This window comes from Rattus norvegicus, chromosome 1, assembly GCF_036323735.1.
Source record: "Rattus norvegicus strain BN/NHsdMcwi chromosome 1, GRCr8, whole genome shotgun sequence".
Taxonomy (NCBI): domain Eukaryota; kingdom Metazoa; phylum Chordata; class Mammalia; order Rodentia; family Muridae; genus Rattus; species Rattus norvegicus.
In genome coordinates this window covers 22,720,556-22,735,457 of record NC_086019.1, presented here as the reverse complement: position 1 = coordinate 22,735,457, position 14,902 = coordinate 22,720,556, and the positions used below count along the sequence as shown (strand labels likewise).

Genomic DNA, 14,902 nt, shown 5'->3' with positions numbered 1-14,902 from the left:
AGGAGGTAAATTAGGAGGGAAGGGAGCCGCACATACAAAGCAGAAGTAAGGGAAAACGAAAAACAGAGAAGGAAGTTACTAAACTAATTTACCAAAACAAAGATTGACTCTCAATAACTTCTTGTTCAGCTTTTTATGGAACTACCCTAACTTGTAATAACTCTGTTGATTTGGAGAAGAGTCAAGACTGAAGTTGAAAGGCAATTTCCTTTTTATTTTTGCTTGTTTGGTTTCTTGGTTGGGTCTTTCCCATGCCCTACAGTTTTCAGAGACAGCTGACTTGTTGGCTGCCATTTTGATTCCTGCCTTCAGCTTCCCCAGTTAGGCTTTCACTCTGCAGCCCAGGTTAGACAGCTCTCTAAGATAAGCTTTCTATAGCTCAGGTTAGACAACTTTTTTCAGATAGGTTCGTTTGCACTCTGTAGCCCATGGTAGCTGTGAGCTTTACAACAATTCTCTCGCCTCAGCTTCCAGAATCCAGGGTGTATAGGTGTAAGCCACTTCACCTGACTGAAATTTTAGTTTAAATGCACCAGCATTCTTTCTGAATGAATAAAGTCTTATGCTTTTTACTAAGAAAATACTAACAAACCATTACTTCCCCCGTGTATTTTTTTTAATCTAATTTAAAGTAGATGCACATCTATCTACTGAAGATGTTTAAATGGTACCCCAGGGAAGTTATTGTCCTGTCTAACTTTCTCATCCCTTTTCAATATTACCTTCTAGAGCAGTGGTTCTCAACATGTGGGTTATAACCCTCACAAGGGTCACATATCAAATAACCTGTGTATCAGATATTTGCATTATGATTCATTAGAGTAGCAAAATTACAGTTACGAAGTAGCAACAGAATAATGTGATGGTTGTGGATCAGCACGTGAGGAACTGTATTAAGCAGTCACCGTGTTAGGAAGGTTGAGAACCACTGCACAGATGAACACAATGGCTTCTTTGTTCTGAATTTGTTTTTGTTCTCCACTGTAACAAAGGGTAACAGAGTCACAGCCCGAGGGCACAGGAGTATTCACTCCTGATTTGACTCTTTTCCTCTGAGCTGAGGAAAAGAGTCTTTTTCTCAGGATACTGAAGCACATCCTATAATAAGCAGTGTTTGTCTCTAGGTAGTGTAACTCTCTTGTTGACTTCACAACTGGGATTCTTTCCCAGAAAGATTCTTCATCTGTGAAAGACTTGTGTGAGACAAGGCATCATTGTCTGAAACCCTGATTTGAGATGCAACCTTGAATATCCTGTGCACAGACAGCGACAAGGTACAGCCACACTAAGGAATCACTGAAAGAATACAGTTGATTTACATATGTAGACATGGAAATATATTGTGTGTAATAACAGAAACAAGGAAAATATGATCTCATAAATGCCTAGTTAATATAATTATTACTTAATATATATATAGCATATGTATACACAAGTAGGTTTATTTCATCATTGTTACTTTTAAACTCTTTATGCATTTGCATACATATGCAATATAAGTGCAAATATACCATAAAATAAATTCCAGAGAATGACTTCAATGTTTTAACATTAGTACAGAAACTTCAATAGGCACATAGATAAAGGTTGCATTTCTGATAAACCCAAAGATGGCTTTTATCTTCTAGAATTCATTTACATTTTTAAAAATTATTTACTCACTTATAAATGTTACATGCACATGCATGTACATGAAAGCAGGTGGCTAAGCTGGCTGGACATCAAGGCCTCAGGACCTGCCCGTCTCTGCCCTTCAATGACTGTATTTAGAAAGCCATCTCTGAGGTGGAAGAATGTTGGCCAGATTGGCAACAACAATAAAAAAGTAGCCCGAGAAGCAGACCCTTTAGGGCTCAAAGATGAGTTTAATAGAACAGGAGATGACCCTGGTCTCACCACCAGTGCCCCAAACTGAGTCTTACTCTCAGCATTGATGCTGGGTGCTTGACATCAGTTCCCACGCAAAGAGCCTGCTCTGGAACAACTGAATCGCTCAAAGCTTAAGTCGCCAAACAAATAGGAAAGGGGTCAAACTAGACATGAGTTAGCTTCACCATGAACTATTTCTTTGTCCCTTCATGGCTAGTGACTTGTGGCCTAATTGCTTATTTGTACACAGGTTAGAATGCCATGGCACATAAGGTACTGGGTTTCTTACAGGTCACTGTCCCCTGTAACTAACCCCACCTCGAAGTATAGAAATCTCTCTCTCTCTCTCTCTCTCTCTCTCTCTCTCTCTGTGTGTGTGTGTGTGTGTGTGTGTGTGTGTGTGTGTGTGTGTGTATGTGTATGTGATCCTGGGATTCTTTTCACACTTACATAGGGTCACTTGTTTCATTGAAATCATGAATTTTTCTTTCTGATAAGGCGACAGGTATTGGGTCTGTGGACCATCGGTATTTTCATAAGCATACAAGGCCAGGGAGTGTACATTCTGCAGGGTGTAGCTACACTTTTGTTATATGTAGCTACAGATGATATTTAGAAAGTAAAGAACTATACTGTATTAAATTTGGAAATCTTATCTTTAGTCTAAACTGAGATGCTTCCTACTCTTGTTATCTCGCCATAATTCTGAATGGAAAAACCATTCCAAATCTACCCAGGTTGGAAAATAATTAATAATTAATTTTTACACCTACATCTACCAAGGAGGAATATATACCCTTATCCGAATTTTCTCTTTATTCTCTTACACTTCACTCTATCTCACAGTCTCAGACACCAAAATTAAAGGGTGCTGATTGCATACTCGTTGAAAAGACACTGACACCCAAGCTTACGCCACAGCACTTAAAAACACACAGCAATTTGGATTATGAGAAGTTCTGGGTGTGACCTGGTAAAGGTTCACAAGGACTCGTTGAGACTGAAGATTTGCAAGAAAATAGAGCAGCTCCTTTCTGTCTCTGCCTCCTCTTAATTCCCCTTGCTGTGACCCAGACATTTTCACAAGCCCAAGGATGAACTATGCCCTGCTGCTCTAAAAGATGAAGCAAAATTCCAGTGCACCCAAAGTGATTTGGTGAGTTAGCTTTCAACCCAGCAACAAAACTCTGATCAATACCTTGATAAACATTCGTTAAGTTTATATAAGACAAACAAATTCTATGGAGTGTTCTGGGCTTATCACCCTATTCTTTCTAATCATTAAATGACCTCACTAACATGTTAAATGCCTTTGACATCCCCAGGATCTTATTTTTCTAGCTCAAGTATTTTTACACTGGATGTTAACTGTTAAACATACTTTAAACTGGAGGCAGGTACTTTAAAAGGGGGTAGGTAGTTAAATTAGATTACCCCCTAAGTCAATTCTGCACTTTTGGAAAAATGGAATAAGCATTTGACTTTTATTGTTTATTTGTCTATACATTTTGGTCAGTATCATAGCACTGACATGGTATATTGGAAAACAACCTCTTTCTTTTCCAAAGCTTCTTGTATGCAGTCGATATTGCTATGAAAATACTAAAAACTAAATGTTCTCATGTTTTCTCTCTCTCTCCCTCTCTCTCTCCTCTTTCCCTCTCCCCCTCCCCCTCTCTCCCCTGTCTTCCCCTGTCTCCCCTCTCTCCCTCCTCTATTCCCTCTCTCCCTCCTCTATTCCCTTTCTCTCTTCTCCTCTCTCCCCTCCTCCCTCTCCCTCTCCCTCTCCCTCTCCCTCTCCCTCTCCCTCTCCCTCTCCCTCTCTCTCTGTGTCTGTGATGCATGTGACTCATGTACTATGTACATGAGTGCTTGTAACAGAGGCCGGAGAAGTGTGTTTGATATTCTACCCTATCTCTCTCCATCTTACTGCTTTAAAACATGGTCTCACCTAGAATGGAGAAAGGGCTGCAGCTAGCAAGAGGCAGCATCCTTCTGTTTCTACCCCGTATAGGACAGGGTTTAGATTCATGAGGTATGCCCAGCCTTCATTTTTACAGGACTGCTAAGGATTTGAAGTAATGTGTTCATGCTGATGCAGCCAGAATTCTTGTTTACTGAGGCTACCTCTCCAGCTTCAAGCTAAACATTTTTTTTGTTTTGTCTTGAGTTATAATGCCCCAGTGCATTGAACGCATGTATAGAATGTTTGCATCGGTTTCTAAAAGTTCTAATCCTTAAGAGTAGGAAAATGACTCTTACTTTGTCCTCTCCTCTTTGTTGTACATCTTTATCATAATTCTAACTTCGAAGAGACTAAATTCCCTCCCTCTTGAATCTTGCTGCCTACATAAGCATCTTGCTTTTTCAGTCTTCATGGGGTCACCTTCCCAAACCTCACAGTACAGTAATCCTAGTTGCAGCTCCCCAGAACCTTTATCTCCTGTGGCTCTTCACTTCACTCTCCTCCTTCCAGTCACCCCAAACTCCTGAGTAAATGTCACTGGTGTCTTTCTCCAAGGTGTAGTAGCAAGGCTCCCAATATAACCCAGCTGGAGGGAGAACACTGTTTAAATATGTTTTTTCAGCACAACATTCCATACCTGCCCTGACGAGAAAACGCACCCTGAGTGTTAGAGACACTGGCCTCCCAGGAGCGGAATTCAGAATCCCACGAGCTTCTGTTTGTCCTTACCTGCTCTGTCTGCCTCTTGGGGTTGTTCATTTTCTCTCAAGTAACAATGCTTTGAAAAACAATGCTGTGGGAACAGTATCACCCGATACATAGTAGTGAGAGATATAAACAGCTTTTATTTTGCGAGTGGGCTGTGGAAGGTGCTTTGGGGTGGGAAATGATTCAGTGGGTCTAGAACATGACCAGCATTCACCCTGAAAAACGTAAGAAAGCATTTCTGGAAAATGAAGCAGAAAGAATCACAGACGAACACAAAGTCAGTCTGGAAAATGGTTTGGGACATTCTGTTTGAGATGTGGGGTGTCTAGACAAGGCTGTCTAGCCTAAGATGAGTGTCAACAACAACAAAGATGGAAAGTTGGCTCCAAATACTTGTAAAGAGTCTCCCTTTACCAAAGAAGACAACTGTCTTATGTTTTGTGGGAAAACCATCAAAGATTAAACAGAGAGAAGACAAATGAGAACTTCGGCATCATTGTTACCCCATGTCTGTGCTTTAGGACCACTATGATGGTTGGTATGTACAATAGTTAGCTTAAGCAGAACAGCTGAGATGTAAAGTGACCAATGAAAGCTTTGAGGATATTAGGCCAGAGATGGAGCCTGGTCTCAAAACAAGGAATGGTCTTTTCATCCGGAGTCTGGGGATGTTTTCATGCCTTCAGGTTACAGTTTCCCACTGATTTAAAAAGAAGTCAGGAACACCAGAATGAGGGTAGAGTCCCAGGAACTGTGTCTCAAGATCTAGACTGAGTAGGTGAGGCCAAACAAGTTCCATTGGTTCATAGAGTCTGTTTTCTACAAACCACCACATTCACATTCAGGGATCCATTCCCAACATGCAGGATTTTGGGGTGTGTACAATTCTGTCCATAGTAGCACATCTACATGCTTGCACATCATGAAAGCTTTCTTGCATGATACATGGGGTAAGGCTGACAGTGCACATCTGGAGCTCTCCCTGAGGGTAAGGTGCATTCCTGCTTTTCCCAGCTATTCTCCGTTCACACTCAAAGAGAACGACTCATCAGATAACACTCACCTGCTAATTTTGTGAGTCAGACCTACTAATTTCACCCATCTAGCAAGAGACAAAAATTAGCCTTTAATTTGAAATGAGATAGATCTTGTAAAAGGCTTTTGAGAGATAGAGCAGCAAAGTCTTGGGAAGAAAACACCTCACAGAGACATCTATAAAGGTGGTGTAAAAACTTTGACAACCTTGTGGCTTGCAGGGATTGATAAAGGAGAAATTACTCCAAGCTCCTGGGCATTTACAGAGTCTCTGTTTCTGTATCATTTGGGCGCTGATAAGACCTATCTACTTGCAACAGGAGCCGGCAGAAGCTGGCTAGATGTCCCAAGAAAATAATCAGTGTGGAAAAAAAATACATGATGCTGTCTACTTCTGAATCACATCTAAATTGGATCACATTTAGACACTAAGCCATAGACTAAATAGAAATTTCCTGTCCTAAAAGAGAAATGTACGAAGAATTCTTGGTGTGTGATATTCATTTGACATTTATCAATATTGTCATGACTTGCAAATTTAAGCTGTTTTCCTTGTAGAAATGCTACTCTCTCATCAAAGTAGGGCTGCTTCTGGGTGAATAGGAAGACCTCTCTGAAGGCGATATGACTCCTGACAGCAAAATTGCATGTGGCATTAATCCTAGGCAAACAGCATCCTGCCTCAGAAATGAATATTTATTTTGCAAAAGTAGGTAGGTTTCCTTAACTCATTTGGCTTTTACTCTCGCAAACTATGGTATAAAAACGTAAGTCACTACTGTATAAAAGTAAGATATAGCAAAGTAGAGGGTTATCTGTAAGAAATAATTTTCATGATTCAGATTTATTGTACTGTCTTAGATGATAAAGCATATGTTTTTACCATGGTGGTACTTAGTGGCTATGTATGCACCTAGAGTCCACATCAGTTCTAAGGAAGAAAGAGAGAGATGATTTATCCCTGTAGACATGGTGCCTGTAGAAATGGGAGGAAGATGAAAAGAAGGAAAGGTGAAGAAAGTGGAGTCAGAACAGTCAGGGTTTCTTCAGTGTGAGTCCCATTGTATACCTTGAACACATCCCATGCTCTCAGTCTCATGTTTGAAGGAACATGGTAGAAAGATGCATAGACATTCTTCTGCAAACCCACACCCCAGCAGCTTCCTCTCCTGATTAATTCAGAACTTTTGGTTTTGTTTTCTGGAGATGGGGTCTAATCAAGTAACCAGAGATGGCCTTGATATCCTCGTCCCCTGTGTCTGACTTCTGCATGTGACCTTGACTGGCTGGTATACACACGTCTTGGTACACCATCCTCACAGTGGTCGGAGTACTTCATGTTAAATAGAACCAGGATCTTAATATTTTCTTTTAGTCATATTGCTGTGCAATTGCCTCTTCTACTTCTCTGCCGAATGTTTCAGTGGAATATGGTTTTCTTAAAAGTGAACCTTCAGTTGTGTATGCATGACCATGTTTATATGAATTGTTAAGGGTCCCCGCAGGCTTATGTTTTGAACATTTCTTTTTCATTCTGTGGGAATATTTTAGAAGCCCAGGTTTTAATCATTTTTTATGCTGTGGTGAAACCATAACTGAGGCAACTTACAGGAGGATGGGTTTATTTGGGCTGTGGTTCTAGAGATGATTCCATTACTACTGGAGGGGGGAAGGGTGGTACAGGGAACAATAGGAACTTGAGTCACAGGCTGAGAGCTCTTGCCTCAAACCTCAAGCAGAAAGCAGGGAGAGTGAATGAAGAATGATGTATGGCTTTTAAAACTTAAAAGCCCACCTCTAGTGGCACAGTTTCTCCAACAAGGCCACACCACACAAGCCTTCCCAAATAGTACCACCAGCCAGGAGCTAAGCATCCAAATGCTGAGACTATGAGGAACATCTTATCCAAACACCATACTCTGGAACCTTGAGGAGACAGGTCACTAAAGTAGGACCCGGGACACTCACACCAGCCTCTAATGCTTATATAGCTCCATGCATTCTGCCTTTCCTGTTGTGAACAGCCTTTTCCACAGACTTCTGCCTCAGAAAGAGCTGTTCTGCTGTGTTTCCTGCCACAATGGACTGAAACCCTCATCAGCCATGATCCAGAATGAAACTGACCCCACTTAAATTGTCAGGCATTATGGTTGTGTTAAAATCACGGCTCATGTCTGGACAGACCACACTAAGCCAGTACAGTTCCATGTAAGAGAGGTTTATTGTGGGGGGAAAGGGGAAAGGGGCCGATGGAGATGAAAGGAAAAAGAAAAGAGAGAAAAGGGGCAAAGGTCAGGGAGGGTCTGCCTTTTATTTAGGCTGTGACATAACCACTCGCAGGTAGAGGTGGGAAATGGGCCAGGTTGACTCTGGGACTTTGGGAATGTATGGCGATTGCCATGGCAACAGATTCACAGGTCCCTGTTATCTATGGATGATGTCACCATCATCGCTGTTTTCAGAGGCTTTCTGAAACCATAAAGCTGGTTACTGACTGTAAAGCCAGTACTTGATGTCAACAATAGACATAGGGACACGAAAGTAACTAATGCACATTTTCCCAATGTTTCAGAGCTTTTGAACATATGTAAGCTTAATTTAGTTTTAATTTGATTCGTACAGTGTTGAACTCACCCATTTAAAGAATTCCACCAAATTCCTTTCAGTATTGTCAAAGTTGTGCAATCATCAACTGTAACCAATCAGAGCACAGTATAATTTCCCTGTGATTTTATCTATATTTGACTTTTAAACAAATAATGCTAAATCGTTAAAGAAGCCTCTTTCAAAGAATAACAGAATTTCAGGGCCAGAAGCAAACTGTCAACTATACTGTCTAGAAATACAATTTACATAAATCCTACAGCCAAGCTATAGCAGACTCATAATTCTAAGCCCTGAGACTAATACCAAAGATTACAGTCTTCCGTATGACTCGCTGAAAGCTTATTTGTGCTGGCTCCCTTCAAAAGGAACATAGAACCATCTAAGTCTTCGAAGACTTCATTATGAAAAGCAGATGCTGGGACAGTGCCTCAGTCAGCATAACCCCTGACTCACAGGAATGAAGACCTGAGTTTCAGACACTCTGGACCTATGTAAAAAGGCAGAGTGGTGCTTATAACCCCAGGACTGGTGTTGTCAAAGGAGGCAGAGATAGGCAAGTCCTGGAGTTCACTAGCCAGCCAGTTTAGTCTATCAGGCAAAGTTCAGACAAGTGAGAAACACTGCTTCAAACCAAGGGCAGAAGGTACCCTAGGCATGGCAAGTGTTTTGATGGCACAATGACAAAAATCAGTGTTATTTCAGGTAATAGAAGCCAATGGTCAAAAATATGTATTTTAGATTTGTATGGGTCTTTTAAAAGGCTTATTTTTCACTTTTAAAATAGAAGTAGTTGTATTAACACCTCTTATAGGGTAGAGAGGATCCTCAAGCTAATCTATGCCTATTGTGGAGTCAGTTTCCAGCTGACTTATGCAATCCATAAGGGGAAGCATCATTAGGAGAGTTCATTTACCCCCTTATACATCTGAACATCCTCACTTTTAACTCAATGGGCTGCCCTACTGAGCATCCTCAACTTAGCGATCGACTTTCTTGCATGATTTTAACAAGGCCTTTACAGAACCCCAGCTAGCTTGGCATTCACTACACAGTCTAGATTTAAAACTCAGTGCCTTTCCTCTTTTGCTGGAATTACACGTGTGTATCATCATGGCTTGGCTCAAGTTCATATTAAATCTCTAAAGTAATATCTAATCCTATGGCGTTTGGAAGTACATCAAAACACACCCATATACACTATTTTGTTTGATCTAGTCTAGCACTCTGAAGAACCCTGCGTTTAATGGAGATTTCTCCTTTCTTTCTGTTCCTCTCCCCTCCTTTCCCTTCCCCTTCCCTCCTTCCTCTCCCCTCTTGTACCTCCCCTCCCCTCCTTTCCCTTCTTTCCTGTTCCCTGTCCCTTCTCCTCCCTCCTCTCCTCTCTTGTCCCTCCCCCTTTCCATTTCTTCCCTTCCCCTCCCTTTCCTTTCCTTGCTGTGCCCAAGACCTGACAAATGAGAGCAAAGAGAAGCCTCTGAGGCCTCAACTCTATAACAGGTAACATTAACTCACGGACTAACAGCTTTCTAGTGAAGAGCTGATGCTTCCACGGGTCTAAGTGAAAGAAAGGTCCCTTTCTCTTGTGCCTCGTGTAGACAGTGATGAGCACCACCGAGTATGCAGTCACACTGAGAGCTGCTGAGACATGTTCCTCTAAACAAGAACTCAACATGTCAACAGGAATAAAGACTTATACAGAAAGAAAAAAGTATATTCCATATATTCAATTTCAGCTAATAAGCCAAGTTCCAGATTTGTAAGAACAGGCTACTCTAATCAGGCCAGGCCTCATAGTATCAAATGTTTACAAAATTCAAGGAAAACCTTTCAATAATAGTAAAAATAATCTGAGCCAACTTTGTGAAGGAAAGACTAGTTTACCATCATGCCTAAGTCAGTCCTTTTGCCTATTTTGTACAGGCATCATCGTCTTTTTAAACTGAGTGAGCCTTTTCTTCATTCTACTAAGGGGCCACTAAACCACCCAGCTCTCCCTAGCTGCTGCAGGGAACCTAGATTCAGTAGATAGAAGAACAGGGGGGATTGGTACCACTGCACCAACACCATTCCAAACACTTCCCTTGTCAGCTTTGCTTTTCATTGACATTTCTCAATGAAAGTTACTTCTGGACCAGGGGACAGGAAGCCAGAAGAGGCTATTCTGGTGCTAGTGTGTCTATGGTATTAATCAAAGTAATTGCATTCTGTCTAAGATATTAGACAAGGTAATTGCAATCTGTGCTTCACTCTACTCTCCTCCTAAAGAAGAGTTTAAGTTGTGGACGTTGCTGTCTTGTGGTTGTTTCGTTGAGGCTGAGTGTTGCTCTGAGGCCACAGATAGCCTTCAACTCAAGCCAACCCCATGCTTTAGCCTTCCGAGTGCTGCAATTACTCGCCTCTCTGTTCTGATCTCAGCCATCTGAAGAAGCTCCCTGTTAAGCATTGAACTCTCTCTTCAATCTTTGAACAAGCAGGGCTGCCGAACCGCACTCGTAAGGCTCAGACACTACTGTGCCCCAGTGATGTTTGCTGAAGTCAGCATACTCATGGGTTGAGAGATAGCACAGGAGAGCATTCAGAGCCAGCCCCTCAGCATTTTTCCATTAAGCCACAACACTCTTCTAGCTCTGTTTACTCTTGGGGCAGGTGTTAAGAAAGAGCATCTTTTCCACTTCACCATGTATGGTTTCCATCCCACTCCTTCCATTTCTATGTCACGTGCTATTCCTGATAGGTTCTCCCAAGCTGGCCGCAGGGTCACCTCTACCCTGAAAGGGAACACACATTCCTTGGGAAGAGGCACGTAGAAATTCTACCCAATCGCTCTCTAGCAGCCTCAATTCTGAATACAGCTCTGAACGGTTGAATATCTCCACTTGCTGTTATAAATAGGTTCTGATGTCTGCCCCTGCAGCTCACTGGGAAAGAATGCAAACAGTCCCAGGAATGAATTCTCATGAAGGCCGCTCTGCTTGGTAAAGAGCTATTTTACTTCACATGACAACATCATCTTCCAGATACGGTGAAAACCGTACATTTTTAGCCTGTGAGTTTCTCACCCTTAGTAATGACCTTCTACATGGACGGGGGGTGGGGGTGGGGGGAGGTAGAGGGCAGGGCGGGAAAGGAAGAGTAAAAAAATGTGCTGAACAATGTTTCTTCCTCAGTTGGTCTCTAAAGGAGCATTCACTATTTTAACCAAATTTGCCTTCTTGCTACATTCTCCAGCAACATATGTCATTCACATAAATATTTTCACGTAAAGGTATTATTCACATAAATATCTATCATGGAAAGGATATCCAGAACCTCAAGAGCACAAACCAAAACTTTGCTGGAAACACAGCACTGAGTCCAAAGAATCAAAAGACTCTCTTGTTCCTCTTCTCCTATGCAAGGGAGTGAGGGAACGAGAAAAGGTTTATATGACTAGGCAGACATTCATTACTTTGAGTTTCAACAAGACAACATTGCACATAAAATACAAAGATGGCTGCCACTGGAAAACTTTCAGCTTCCTATCAGCTGTCAATACATACAGAGGGGATTTTGAGATTGGGATTTCAGAACCCAGAAATATTTATCTCTCCTGCTACCAGTTCAGAAGGTACTGGATCAGACATTAAGTGTCTTGATTGTGGTATCAAAGTATGGTTATCCAGGGTTCCAGAAGCTTCAAAGTGAAGACACCATGCCTTCCATTAAGGCCATCATATCTCAAATCCAATGGCTTGTGACTGTGACCTCCAGCTTTTGAGTGGCTACAGTTTGTTTATTCGACTGAATTTCTAGAGCCAGAGTTGGAAAGCTGGGCTGTGTGCATTTTGAATTAATAGACTTAGTGACTCCAAATCCTTTGAGTGGTAAAGAACTGTGTTGAGAGATGACAATCTACGGGCAAGGAAAGTGTCTTATTAGATAAAATGTGTGTAATGCAAGTACGGGGACCCCAGTTCAGATCACCATCATCCATCTAAAAATCCAGGAGTGGTAGCACTAGCTGCTGAGGAGGGGGTGGAGTGGAGAAGATGATGTTCACTGGGAAGTCAATGTAGCCAAAACTGCAAGCTCCACCTTCAGGGAGGGGCCTTGTCTCAAAAAAAAATGAAGTGGAGTGATTGGTTGAGGAAGACATCTGACATCGATGTCTGTCTTCCATACCCAGATGCATAGGCACGCACACACACACACACACACACACACACACACACACGGAGGGTGGGGAGAGAGAGAGAGAGAGAGAGAGAGAGAGAGAGAGAGAGAGAGAGAGAGAGCAATCTACAAAACTTGTCTAATACAAAACTGTTGTTAGGTGCTGTCTGTCTGATTTGGGAGTATTGAATTGTAGTCTGGCCAATATCTGTAGTTAGTAGTTAGAACAAGAGTTCTAATAGCCTAATGACATTTTTCTGAACTCACAGATAAGAAATGATTGGAAGAGACTAAAGCTCTGGAGTCATAAAACATTCCAAGTGTTCTCACAGCTTATTCCTTGACTGTGTCAATCAAACCATAGAGACTTGCATACATTTATTTAAGGCTCATAGAGTGTCTAAACATATTTGTTGTAAACTCAATCTTCTAGCAACTCTTTTCTTTTCATGATAACGTCCATATTTTTCCTTAACTCTACTAGAGTTCAGTAGCTGTCCAAAGCAGAGGTTAAATGCCTTTTTAGTTGACCTTGCTTCCGTAAGAAGAATATGTGCATGACTAGCTATGTATCTTTAATCTCAATGTATTCTTCAAAGAATTCAGGGCTGATTTATTTCACCTCTTAGCATTTTCCCTGATGCTTCTTGACCCAGTCTTGGTCACCTTTCTCCTGGTAAGTGGAACATTCTTCCAGGATATGTCATCTACCACCAAAACATAGCTAAAGAAGAAATATGTTTTGTGATGCCAGAGGGGCTTGTATACACTGGGCAAATGCTGGTCTGCTGCCCTATACCTCTTCTGTAGACAGATTCTGACAGTTATGCAAATACGACATCCATGGCTAATCCATCTACCTATCATGTCTAAATGCATGAGAACTTAAAATTAAATGTTCTTGACCCATTTTCCTTTGGAAAAGAACAAGACTAATCAGATTGCAGAGTGTTGAAAACAGAACCCTGATATTACAGCTTGATGTGACCCAGAAACACTCTTGGGATTTTCTCTGCCTTTGTCATGCTTTTGAAAAAAATATAGAAATGTTTTTAAAGATTTATTTATTTATTATATATGTATACACTGTAACTGTCTTCAGACACACCAGAAGAGGGCATCAGATCCCATTACAGATGGTTGTGAGCCACCATGTGTTTGCTGAGAATTGAACTCAGGACCTCTGGAAGAGCAGTCAGTGCTCTTAACCACTGAGCCATCTCTCCAGCCCTAGAAATGTTTTTAACATAGGTTTTCTTGTCAAAGGTAGGCAGGGATCATTTAAAACCTAAATAATGACTCTACTAAAACTCTAAATCAGAGAACTAAATACCCTCCCAATGATACTTTCAGGGCAGATGACTGGTCAGAAGATGAAGTATGAGGGCACACAGGGTGTCAAGACTACACTGACATTTCCAGTCGGTACTGAACAGTATTACAGATAAATATATTGGTCTCAGTGCTAATACGCATGTCACCAAGTTAAGAAGAAGTGAAATTATGCTCTCATCCACAGATACAGACTTTTCAAATCACATTACCGCAAACAGGGGCATGTGCCAATAAAAAGTGGTCAAATGAGAGAAAATTGTCTTATAATTAGAGTAATTCCGGCAGCTCAACTTACTTCACAGTTGAAAATGATGAACTTTGATCTTAGCTTCAATTGAAAACCACCCTCCCGGGTACTATTTCCTTTTCTTCTATAATTTAAGCCTTAAAAAAATCCATGTCAGCAATTTTACATCCTCCTTTTGCACCTGGCAAATTGCTGCTTCAGACTCACAAGTCACCCGGAGCTCTTGGCTCACCTAGGCTCTCAGTTCTCTTCGAATGTTACAGGCAATAGTCTTTGTGATGAAGATTGTCTTCGGAACTGCCCTTGTTTACCTATTTCATGAGGCTTAAGTTGCCCCAGCTGTTAGAATTGCTAAGGTCACAAACTAAAGACTGACCTTCATGTGCTGAGAAGGGAAAGCTACAAGAGAAGATTTCAAAAACAAAAACAAAAATAAAAACAAAAACAAAAACAAAAAGAAAAAACAACAAAAAAACCCACCCATGTCCTGGGCAGAGTCCGGGATAAGGTCCCCACTGGGAGAGGAAGGTGGAGTCTGGACAAGTCTGGAGGACCATGGATGACGACAGTTTTAAGATGCTAATGGGTCAGGGTGGGGGATTTAGTTCAGTGGTAGAGCTCTTGCCTAGCAAGCGCAAGGCCCTGGGTTTGGTCCTCAGCTCGGAAAAAAGGAAAAGATGCTTATGTGTCATAAAAGAATCTCAATATAAGAATTTAAGTTTTGAGATCATAAAGGGAAATGACGAAGTAGGTATACATAAAGCGTGCATCTCTATCTGCAAGTGCCCGAGTGCGCGAGTCATACTGCTGAGCGTCTGTTCATATCCTTGGCGTCTTATTGGTGTTTCACGTGATTCCAAAGCATTGTTGACAAGACTATTTTCCTGGAAGGGTTTGTATTTAGGGAGAAATTCGTGGGGACAGAGAAATAAATGAACTAGTTTGTATCGGCACCCCTGCTACCTCCAGAGGAAAACCTGAGA

General features: G+C 41.5%; 1 long non-coding RNA gene across 1 annotated transcript in view; it reads right to left on the bottom strand.

Moving 5' to 3' along the window:
- Nucleotides 1-14,902, bottom strand: part of LOC102553457 (uncharacterized) — a 127,289-nt gene that overhangs the window by 26,392 nt on the left and 85,995 nt on the right. The window lies entirely within an intron of this gene.